This window comes from Bombus affinis, unplaced genomic scaffold (genome assembly GCF_024516045.1).
Source record: "Bombus affinis isolate iyBomAffi1 unplaced genomic scaffold, iyBomAffi1.2 ctg00000081.1, whole genome shotgun sequence".
NCBI lineage: Eukaryota > Metazoa > Arthropoda > Insecta > Hymenoptera > Apidae > Bombus > Bombus affinis.
Window position 1 is genome coordinate 278,743 of NW_026108829.1, and position 12,295 is coordinate 291,037.

The window sequence follows — 12,295 nt, forward strand, 5'->3', positions numbered from 1 at the left end:
GGACTGCGGATAGAATCGACGAGGCGTACGATCGCCACGGCCACCGCGCGCATAGGGTGGGCACAATCTCCGAGCCACCGGCATCGCATGCAGACAAAAACGACGCGCTGGCCGCCGAAGTCGGCAGGCTGAGGGAGAAAATTAAGGCATTAAAAATCGGCGGGTATCGTCGACCGCGAAGACGCTCGTACTCCCTTACTCGACGCCGTCGCCGTTCCCGTTCGCGAGACAACCCGCGTCAGGACGGAATTTGTTTTTATCACGCGAGATTCGGCGATCGCGCCACAAAATGCACCGTCCCGTGTAAGTGGAAGACGGGAAACGACCCCAGCCGTCCGTAAAAGCGGCGGACGACGACGGCTTCGGATCACGCCGCATATTCATCGTGGATCAGAGAACGAAAACCTCGTTCTTAGTGGACACCGGGGCCGACATCAGCGTTTATCCCCGAAGCAGGCTATCCAGGGTCGTGAAAAAAGCAGCGTACGAATTATTCGCTGCCAATGGGACGCCCATCGCAACGTACGGCACCTTGGCGATGGAGCTGAACCTGTCCCTCAGACGTGCCTTCAAATGGCACTTCACGATCGCCGACGTGCAAACCCCCATCATCGGCCTGGACTTCCTGAGCCATTACGGGTTGCTTGTAGACACAAGAAAAAGACGTCTTCTTGACACAACAACCCAGCTAACGACCCGGGGATACGCCGCCAACTGCGAACAACTCATGATTAAGACCGTAAAGGGGGATTCGGTCTATCATCAACTGCTGGCAAAATATCCAGATATAACGCGCCCACCGGCCTTTGGGCGAGACAAAATCCGGCACGGCGTGGAGCACCACATAGAAACCACACCAAGCCCACCCGTGTACTGCAAACCCCGCCGGCTCGCACCAGACCGGCTCAAACAAGTCATGGCGGAATTTGCAACGCTGATTGAACAAGGAGTCATGCGCCCATCGAAGAGTTCCTGGGCATCTCCGCTACACGTCGTCCTAAAGAAGGATGGAAGTCTTCGACCCTGCGGTGACTACAGGGCGCTGAACGCCCGCACTGTTCCCGACAGGTACTCTCCACCGCACATCCAAGACTTCGCGTAGCAGCTACACGGTAGGAAAATTTTCTCAAAAGTTGACTTAGTGCGCGCCTACCATCAAATTCCAATCACGCCTCGGGACATTAAAAAAACAGCAATCGCGGCACCATTCGGCCTTTTCGAGGCAACCAATATGATGTTTCGGCTTCGAAACGCCGCGCAAACGTGTCAACGTTTCGTCGATGAAACCACGCGTGGCTTAGATTTCGTATACGCGTACATCGATGATTTCCTGGTAGTTTCGGAAACCGAGGAACAGCACCGCGAGCACTTGCGGATTTCGTTCGAACGTCTAAATCATTACGGCGTTGTAATCAACCTAGCAAAGTGCGAGTTAGGCGTCGATGAGATATCCTTCCTAGGCCATACGGTAAACGCGCAGGATATAAAACCGCTCGCCGATCGAGTAAAAGCCGTAACTGAAGCACCCGTCCCGGCGAACATCAAAGCTCTCCGTAGGTACCTCGGTATGATTAACTTTTATCGACGTTTCATACCGGGGGCAGCCAAAATCTTACAACCCCTCAACGATTTGCTGCGAGGGGCGAAAAAGGGCAACATGCCCATTACCTGGTCGAAAGACGCCAAAACGAGCTTTAGCGAATCGAAACGCGCCCTAGCTAACGCGACGATGTTAGCACATCCTATACCTGGCGCGCCCATCAGCCTCGCTGCAGACGCGTCCGACTTTGCATTAGGAGCGGTGTTGCAGCAACGTGCGAACAACACTTGGCAACCGTTGGGTTTCTTAACTAAACCCTTAAACGCCGCGCAGCGAAAATATAGCGCGTATGATCGCGAATTGCTCGCTATGTACACCGCGGTCAAACGATTTAGACACGCAGTAGAGGGGAGAAATTTCATTATCTTCACTGACCATAAACCCCTCACTTACGCGTTCGGTCAATATCCCGACAAGTGTTCGCCGAGACAGTTCCGGCTGCTAGATTATATCGGTCAGTTCACGACCGATATAAGGCATATAAAAGGGCTAAACAATAATGTTGCCGACGCCCTATCGCGCATCGAAGCTATAGGAAAATCCGTGGATCACAAAACCCTCGCCGCCGCGCAAGAAAACGATGAAGATCTCCGCAATATCGTTAACTCCGGTACATCCGCGTTACAGCTTAAGAAAATTCGTTTTCCGGATTACGACGCGGAAATATACTGTGACGTGTCAGGCGGCATCGTACGACCGTACGTACCGAAATCCTTGAGGCGCGACGTATTTAATGCACTCCACGGACTTTCCCACCCAGGAATTCACGCAACTCAGAAATTAGTAAAATCGCGTTTTGTTTGGCCTGCGTTAAACAAAGATTGCCAAATATGGACACGGCAATGCATCCCCTGCCAGCAATGTAAAATAACGCGACACGTATCGACGCCGTTCGGAACATTCGGAGAGCTCGCAGGACGATTCGAGCATATACATTTAGACATTATCGTTATGCAGTACTCTCAAGGCTGCCGATATTGTCTAACATGTATCGATCGTTTTTCACGTTGGCCCGAAGCGATTCCTATACCGGATATGGAAGCAACGACCGTTGCCTCGGCTCTTCTTTCCACATGGATAGCGCGTTTTGGCGGCCCAGCAAAAATAACAACCGATCAAGGACGCCAATTCGAATCCAATCTCTTCAAAGAACTATGCCGGATGCTCGGCATTAAGCATTTGCGTACCACAGCCTATCATCCCGCGTCCAACGGGATGGTAGAGCGCTTCCACCGGCAGCTTAAAGCCGCAATCAAATGCCACAATACGAGCAACTTGGTCGAAAGCCTTCCCATAGTTCTTCTAGGCATTAGAACCGCTATCAAGGAAGATCTGGGCGCAACGGCAGCCGAAATGATCTATGGTACGGGCATACGATTGCCAGCGGAATTTTTCGTACCAGCAAAACAACAGGCCAACGCGGAATTTGCAAACCGTCTGCGAGAGCGAATGAGCGAGATCAGATCTCTGCCAACTTCACAACACACCGAGAAGACGACATTCATGTTCCGCGATTTAAAAACGTTGCCGTATGTGTTCGTTCGTCACGATGCAATCGGAGGCCCTCTGCAACCGCCGTACGATGGCCCCTATCAAGTGATACAGCGTGGGAAAAAACCTTTAACATACGTGTGAAGGATAAAGGCGTAAAAGTCTCCGTAGACCGTCTAAAACCCGCCTTCATCGTGTCGGAAGATATTGAGCACCTAGAAAGGAATGCACAAGCCCACGACGTATTTGTACCTAGGAAAATCTTCCGATCGCAAAGCAGCGAGCAAGCGCAACAAAGCGACGGAGACGCAAGAGCGCATTACACTACGCGTTCGGGCCGGAAAGTTCGTTTTCCCGTCCGCTTTCAAGCGGGTTTGAATTAAGCGGTTACCAAGGGCACCCCCGCTATCATAAATAAGCTAATATAAAAAAAGAACGTTAACACTGTCAGGGGGGTACTGTAGCGGTACTTGTCGACAAAAGTCATCATGGTTTTTGCCCAGCAAATCTGCTACACAAGAAACCGTGTTTACTCAAACATGAGCTAATTATAGATATATCGACCTTAGGCGGTTCCGATCATTAGGCCAAATCCGTCGTTTTTGCCGTGACCATAGGCTCGTGAGTCAGCTACCCAAAAACCAACAATTGTAAACAGGTCGCGAGCTCGGCGCCCGTTGGGACATTTCGAGAACATTCTCGAAATTCAAATCCCAACGCCTGTCGTCAACACCGGGGGATATAAATATAGCGGACAGGGTAGCGACGCATTCTTAGTTACAGAGAGATTCGAGCAGCGACAATTAACCGATACTTCTTTGCGCCGATCGATTAGCGACCGCGAAACGAAACAGCAAGTATATTGTACGACTAGTGTAAGCATCGGGTATATTCTAATAAACTACGTAGTTAGGTATATTCCGGTGTTTGTGTGAATTAATCGACACCTTATCACCTCAAGATATTGCTATCATATTGTTGTCAAAATGGATTAATTATTGAGCAAATGGATGTAGAAACTGCCTTTTTAAATGGTGAAGTAACCTCGGAGGTATATGTAAATCAACCAAAGGGATATGCGGACGGAACGAATAGAGTTTGTAAACTATCGAAAGCGCTGTATGGGTTAAAAGAAAGTCCAAGGGACTGGTATGAGTGTTTTGATAAGTATGTGACGAGATTAGGTTTTAAGAAGAATAACATAGAGTTGTGCCTATATACACATGGAGAGGGAGAAAATGTTGTTTATTTGCTAATGTATGTAGAAGATTTGCTAATTTGTAGTAAAAATAAATGGAAGATACAAAGGGTAAAGAAGTTATTAACTAATAGATTTGAAATGAAAGATTTAGGTGAAGTCAAAGAATAGAGAGGATATTGGCTACAAAAATTTAATTGGCGCATTGTTGTATATTAGTGTAAATACCAGACCCGATATAAGTTATAGTGTGAATTATTTGAGTAGATTTCAAGATTGTTGTAATGAGACACATTTTAAATATGCTTTGCGAATATTGAAATATCTGTACCGGACTAGAGATTTAAGATTAGATTATAAAAGGAATGAAAAATGTGAAACGATAGATTGTTATGTGGACGCTGATTGGGCAGGAGATCATTTAGATAGGAAATCGACTTCTGGATATGTAATTAGATTGTATGGAAATGTAATTGGTTGGAAGTCTAAAAAACAAAGGTGTGTGACAAAAGCCTCGACGTATGCAGAGTATGTAGCTCTATCGGAAGCGGTGAGTGAATTAATGTCTATTAGGGAAATTATGAAAATCTTCAATGTAAATCTAGACGATAACCCTGTAAAAATATATGAGGATAACTCTGGAGTGATAAGTATAGCAAAGCACGGAAATTTTACGAAAAATTCTAAACACATTGAAGTTCATTACCACTACGTTCTCGAATGCTTAAAGGAGAACAAGATAAACATACTTAAAGTAAGTACAGACGAAAATACTGCGGATATTTTTACGAAGGCACTGTGTAGAGAGAAATTCGAAAGGTTTAGGTCATGGATGAATGTAAACTAAGAGAAATGTAAATAAATAAGTGTTAAAGTTTCTGTTATGTAATTCGTCAAAGCATGTAAATACGATTAAGTGTACAGTATAAATGTAAGGAGGCGTGTTGGGAAAATGATACATTTACACTGTACATGTGAATGTGTGTGTAAGCGTCAGAGGACGTCCGGGTCTTGGTTGAGACAAAAGACAAGAGCCAGTCGTTAGAAGTATCTGGAAGAGTCGGTTGACAACAAGCGTGCGTGCGAGTAGGATTTTGAGGTCTTAAGAGTATAAGATATATGTATAGCAGTTGTGTGCTAAATAAAGGGAATTATTTGTATTTCCGAATCCATTCTATATCTTTTCAATTATGATTAGAGTTAGAGGCGCGAAACGAATCTTCATTTGGTTTAGACGTTGTAGTTATGCAATACAGCAGATATTTACTAGTGTAAATTTGATTGTTATACAATTTGACAAGTAGTCGTGGTAATTAGGTACTCGAGAAGCTAGTGACAATGATCCTGGGTTCAATAACAAAGCCGCGGACAACGGGATAACAGAATTCGTTTTCATCCTGATTCCAAGTTGTACCATACTTCCTTATCTACGGTATAGGTAGGACTGAGCAAACTCTTTGTCAAAACATAGAATATCCACCGAGTGTTAAGGCTCTTTGTATCTGGCTAATGTGACCTCACGAGAGAATGATTTTCCGGCACGATGATGCTGCAGAGGAAAACTATGGTGGGTGTGTCTAAGGGCACCAGAACATCGGATTCGTGGAGAAAAGACTTCGCTCGGAAGGCGATTGAAAGTGACGTTACTGTTAATTGGACAATTTCCATGTTGATGGTTAGAGAATAATGCTAGTAGCCCTTGAGGGAACGTTGCTAGCGGGAAGCGTCGTGCGTGGAAAAATAGATTTCACCTATCATCCCGTAGTTGGAACAAAGACTGTTTGCCTGTTTAGGACTGTTAAGGACTTTAATTAACTAAATCTTAAGGTTTATAATGGGTCCTCAGGCTAGCTAAACATATACTGTTGAGATGCGTTGACATCTGGCAATCATCTTATCCGACGGATAGAGTCTGCATGTGGCGAGACACGGAACAGAAACCGTTGGAATGTTTACTGTCACGAGCCGCTACGATTATTTCATTTAAGGACAGCTATAGAATTACTCCATGCCTTTATTAGACAAAACGTTCATCCCTTGACCGCGGCTACGTTCGGTGACTGGTTGTCGCCTCGAGGCCAAGTGCAGTATCGCAACTTTCGAACAATTACAATCGGACTGGATGGCTACAGTTGTTGAATTACAGCTATGGTAGAATCTAGATTACAATGTTACGGGATTTTCCCAAAATTCCAAAAGGAAGGTTCCCGTGATATTTCATCTCCGACTTATATTTATGCTTGATCTGTCTGGGACCATTGCAGATATAGCGCAAACTGGCTGGTAAGCGATGTATTTGGCAAGAAACGTGGAGTACCAGGCATATCGTATTGTCGACACATTTCCAACAGTAACGGAGATGCGTGAATTTGAATATTTAATAATGTATATTAAAAACTGCAAGTACCTGGATTTGAATCTATACTGATCTTATATAGCGTAATTCGTATGATCTGCACTGTATTTATCAGCAAATATGGAGTATATCGCGCATCCAGTTTTCGACATATCTGCAATAGAAACAGCGATACGTTGATGTGAGTGTTCAGGCATGAATATGCAAATCTGCAATTACACTGGATTTGGCAGAGTTTAGATTTGACATAGCTCTAACTAGCAGATGTGAACTGTATTTGGCAGGAAATGTGGAGAACAAGGCACATCGTATTGTCTGCATATCTGCATTAGAAACGGAGATAGGTTGGTTTGAATATTTAAGTCTGAAAATGTAAAAATGGAGGGTTTACGCCTGGATTTTACATCGGCCAGAGTTGATGTCAATTTGTCCAACCGTGGGGACATTTGATCGCGTCGAAGCGCGTCAACGGGAGTCGCAAATTCCCGTTACGATTCTAAGAAACGACACCGCGTATTGATCGATCCCCTGATTTCCGTTAAGATAATAGGGTGGTTGCGATGGTATAACTCTGCGACCAACAATGTTATTGATGAGAATTGTGGATCTTGATGTCCGAAATATTGTTATGGAAACATAAAATTTACACTGGCCTTTACTAATAACGTAGACATATTTTTATTTTATAAACGATTTTTAGAATATTTATCGTTACACAGCTGCACGCGTCTCAGCACTTTCTTCCATACCCGACCTTATGTAGACTGTTAACCGACCGAACTGTTTACATTCGTCTGTTTTTCAGTCGCCGCGCACACACATATCTCCACACACTGATATCCACATAGAAACATCTCCACTACGCACTCGACCTAGTCCAGCACAAAAATTTTACATATCTCAATACACCTCCTCAATTATTGTGCTGCATATTCACTTCCTTTTGTGAAAATTAAACCATTTTTAAAAGTAATCTAAAATTTTCAAAATTATTTCTCCCTAGAGCCTTCGTTAGAATATCTGCTACATTGTTTTCTGAATTTACTTTTATAACGTCAATCTCTTTATTTTCCCAACTTTCATTTACAAAATGGAAATGTACTTCAATGTACTCATAATTTTTTGTCAAGTTTCCAAATTTTGATATCGCAATCGCTCCAGAATTATCTTCGTAAATTTTTATTGGTCTCTCGATCATTATTTTGAAATTTTTCAATAATTTCTTTACAAATTTTATTTCACTCACTGCTTCTGACAAAGCTACATACTCGGCGGCTGTTGATGATTTTGTCACGCTGTTTCGCTGTCTCGATTTCCAGTAAATTGCGTTTCCGAAAAATCTTATGATAAATCCCGTAGTAGTCTTGTAGTAGTCTTATGATAAATCACCGTCAACAAAACAATCAATAATTTCAGCGTCCAAATTTCTTTTATAAGTCAACCATAATTTTCTGGTTAAATATATGTATTACAAAATTCTCAACTCATATTTATAATGTGTCCCGTCGTAACTGTTTTGAAATCGACTTAAATAGTTTACACTATAACCAACGTCTAATCTTGTTCCAGTACTAATATATAATGAAGCTCCTATGAGGTTTCTATATCTTATATCGTCTGAGGCTGACTGTGCTGGTTCTAAATTTAAGTTTTTTTCCTTTGGTGTAAAATATAGTTTACTATTCTCTATATTCTATCGTTTCGCTAATGACTCTGTATAACTACTTTGATCTAATTTCATCTCACATTTCTTATTCTCACATTTCGTATTCAATGTTTATTCCTAAGTAAGTCTTTACTTCACCTAAGTCTTTCATCGATTTGTTTGACAATTTATTTTTAATTTCATCTATTTTTCTTTTGTATTTACCACACATTAATAAGTCATCCATGAAGAGAATTAAGTATATAACATGATCGCTCTCATACTTCATATACAAACAATAATCACTCTCACTTCTTTACAAACCTTTTTTACATACTTACAAACCTAGTTTACATACTTTCCCGCTTTTATCGGCGTAACCCATAGGTTGTTTTACAAAAACTTCCCATTTTATAGTTCCGTTTAGGAATGCTGCTTCTACATCCATTTGCATAATCATCGAACCATATTGATAACAATAAGATAGCAATAACTTCAGCGTTTGCATTTTTGCCACTGGAGAGTATAAATCTTCCGGTATTTCCTTTTGTTGGAAACCCCGAACAACTAGTCGCGCTTTCTTACGATTATCGGATTTATTCGTATATACCCATTTCAAATCTAATACCTTTTTATCTTTTGGTTTCTCTACTAATTGCCAGGTTTTCATTTTTGACTAAACTATTTATTTCACGATCCATTGCTTCTTTCCATGATCTGCTGTCATCTCCACTTAAAAGCTTCTTCATAGGTTTGAGGACTGCCTGCGCTAACTACATTCACATAAATGAAATATGAGCTCGTTTGGCCATATCTTTGAGGTTTCTTTGTTTCCCGTCCTGGCCTTCTCAAATTATTTTCTATGTCCTCAAGTTTTTCTTCTGATTCGTTACTTAAATTTCTCTCCTTTTTTATTACAACCTGCTCGACCTTTTCGTCACTTGTTTCACTTTCATGAATTTCGTTTGTATCCGAATGTTCTCCAAAATCCTTTTCCGTTTCATTATCTGATTCTTCCATTCCTTGAAATCCTACTAAATTATCATTTTCACCTATAAATTCTACGTGTCTTGCAATTATAATTTTATTATTAACTAAGGTCCTATATCCAACGTTTTCATAACCTACAAGTATTCCAATATCTGCCTTTTTGTACCATTTCGAATTTATTTTAATTTCAGATACTCTTACGAAAACTATACTCCCGTACAATCTTAAATTAATTATATTCGGTTTCCTTCTTAACAATATTTCGATTGGTGTTTTATTTTCACATATTTTCGTAATGGTTCTATTTTTTAAGTACACCGCGGTTCTAGCTATCTCCGACCAATATTTAATATTTAGTTTCGAATCATGTAATAAGCATCTAGCGGAATTCGTGATTGTTCTACGGTAGCGCTCAGCTGTTCCATTTAACTAGTGAACATAAGGTGGGCATGGTTCTAGGAAAATTCCCGTTTCCCTAATTACATTGTACATGTTTTTGTTCATATATTCTTTTCCATTATCGCATCTTAGTCTCTTTATCTTCTTACCAGTAAGATTTTCAACTTTATTTATATAATCAAGGATTCAATCGTAAACCTCATCTTTCGATTTCAAAGTATAAATTAATGCGCACTTACTATAATCGTCTATAAATGTTAAGAAATATTTAGATCCATCAAACCTGGTATTTTTATGAGGTCCATTTAAATCGGTATGTACCAATTCTAAAATCTCGCGTGCTCTACTACAGTTACTCTGGATAGGTACATTGTGCTATTTATTTTGCATACACGCACCACATTTTAATTGAACTTGCTCCAATTTTTCTGGCATTCCCTTAATTAATTTTTTCTTACACATCGTATCTAAATAATTAAAGTTTACATGTCCTCGGATTCTGTGAAATTTTTCCCTGTTCGTCATTTTTTCTACATTTTTGGCGTGAGATACTTGCCTTCCAATGTAACTAGTTATTTTATATAAACCATGATCTTTGAATGCGATCCCTATCAACTTTCTATATTTGTTATAGATCTTTGAAGTATTCCCTGCTGAGACTATCTTATTTTTATTCGTTACTCTCGCATAGCTAACCAAGTTATTATCCATTTCTTCCACATAAAATACATTTGACATTATAATTTTAACCCTTCTTTTGTTTACTTCAAAGTAAGTTAAAATTTTTCCAACTTTTGTTCCTTTTAATGTTCTACCGTCTCCTAGTTTTACATTTATCGGGTTCTTTAAGTTTTCGTACTCAATAAAATACGAGTCATCATTTACAATGTGATCTGAACATTCACTATCCAATATCCGATCTATTTTTCGCGTATCGCTGGTATATACTGTGATAGTATCCTTACTATAATCGCGCTGCACTCGCGTTAGGAAGGAGTCAATTCCTTGGTCGTCGTAGTCCTGGCTGTTTAAATAATTTGCGTCTTGTCGACTTGCCCCATTGTAGCGTTGCTGCCAACCTCTGCTCCGTCCTCGTTGACCAAATCCACGCTGAACATATCCTCGTCTTCTCTGGCCAGAACCTCGTCCGCCGCGACCCCTATTCTGCTATGGCTGATTCGCACCTCCTTGCCATTGCGTTCCTCCATTGATTCCGCCTCTACATGTATTCGTGCAATTTTTTATCACGTGGCCGTACTTTCCACAGCCATGGCACTTTATTTCTCTCTTTTCTCAACTTTGAAGACATTTCCTATCACTTTTACTCTCCCTACGTTCCTATTTCCCACATTATAATTTTATGTTTTAAAAAATCACAAGTTCAATCACTTTCTTTCAATGAGTCGATTAAGTCATCAATATAAATCAATGATTCTGGTAGTGTTTTCAGCATGTAATCGAGTTTTTCACGTTCACTTACGTTTGCACCAACACCCTTTAATTCATTTATCGTCTTCTCAAATTCCGTGAAAAATGAACCTGATTCCTCAAAATCTTTCAACCTCATCATGTCGAGTCCACGTCTTATACAAAGTTGCAATGCTGTTGATTCCTTCATATACATCTCATCAAATTTTGTAATTATTTTGTAAACAGTGTCTTAATCACCAACAAATTCTAATTGCTCATTTCTTATACTACAATAGATGTAGTTCATCGCCCATTGATTCTTTTTATCCCAATTATCTTTCGCATCCGTGTCCATTTTCTCTCGTGTATCCAATTCATAACATTTTTTACACTTTAAATACATTAATATTCTTTTCTTCCACGCTTTGTAATCACGTACATCGAATACTTGCATTTTAGTTTTATCGTCCATTGGCATCGTGATTCGTCTTTTCATCTTCACCCTTTTTTCAAAAATAGTTCTCTTCACTATACAGATTTCTTTTATCTGCTCTGCCAACAGCCTTTTTATCTCTTCAGAACATATTTCCAATTCTTTCAAAATGAACCTTTTTTATACATTCACGCCCGGTTACACGTGGTCCCATAACCTTAAATCTCGTCAACCACGATTTTTGCTACCACGTTGAGAATTGTGCATCCTGATGGCCGAAATATTGTACGCTGGCCATTACTATTAACGTAGACACATATTTACTTTATAAACGATTTCTAGAATATTTATCGATGTACACTTGCGCGCGTCTCAGCACTTTTATTCATATTCGACCTTTTGAAGACTGTTAACCGATAGAACTGTTTACATTCGTCTGGTTCTCAGTCGCCGCGCACACACATATCTCCACACAGTGATATCCCGTTACAAAGATCTCCACTACGCACTGGACCTAGTCCAGCACAAAAATTATACATATTTCAATATTTATGAAATATGTATTTCCAACAACTTTGTACAACAACACAAGTTAGTAACTCCGCCGTTTAAGATATAGGTGACGAAGAAATGGATTGGTCTTATATGAGTGAATCCGGGTAGATATATTGACTGATCTGAAAACCTAGATTGAGTATGCATAGATAGGTGGTTTTCGAAGAAGTCATGGGTGTAGAGAGTATTCGAACCGAGATATAACTCGAATTCCCCTC

At 40.8% G+C, this 12,295-nt stretch overlaps 1 long non-coding RNA gene across 1 annotated transcript in view; it reads right to left on the reverse strand.

The window, feature by feature from the left end:
• The window catches only part of LOC126927276 (uncharacterized), a 59,265-nt gene extending 47,494 nt beyond the window's left edge, over positions 1-11,771 (reverse strand). Inside the window, exon 1 of the long non-coding RNA XR_007715345.1 lies at positions 11,698-11,771. This is a non-coding gene — a long non-coding RNA (uncharacterized LOC126927276). The remainder of the gene's footprint in view (positions 1-11,697) is intronic.
• Between the last annotated feature and the right edge of the window lie 524 nt (positions 11,772-12,295).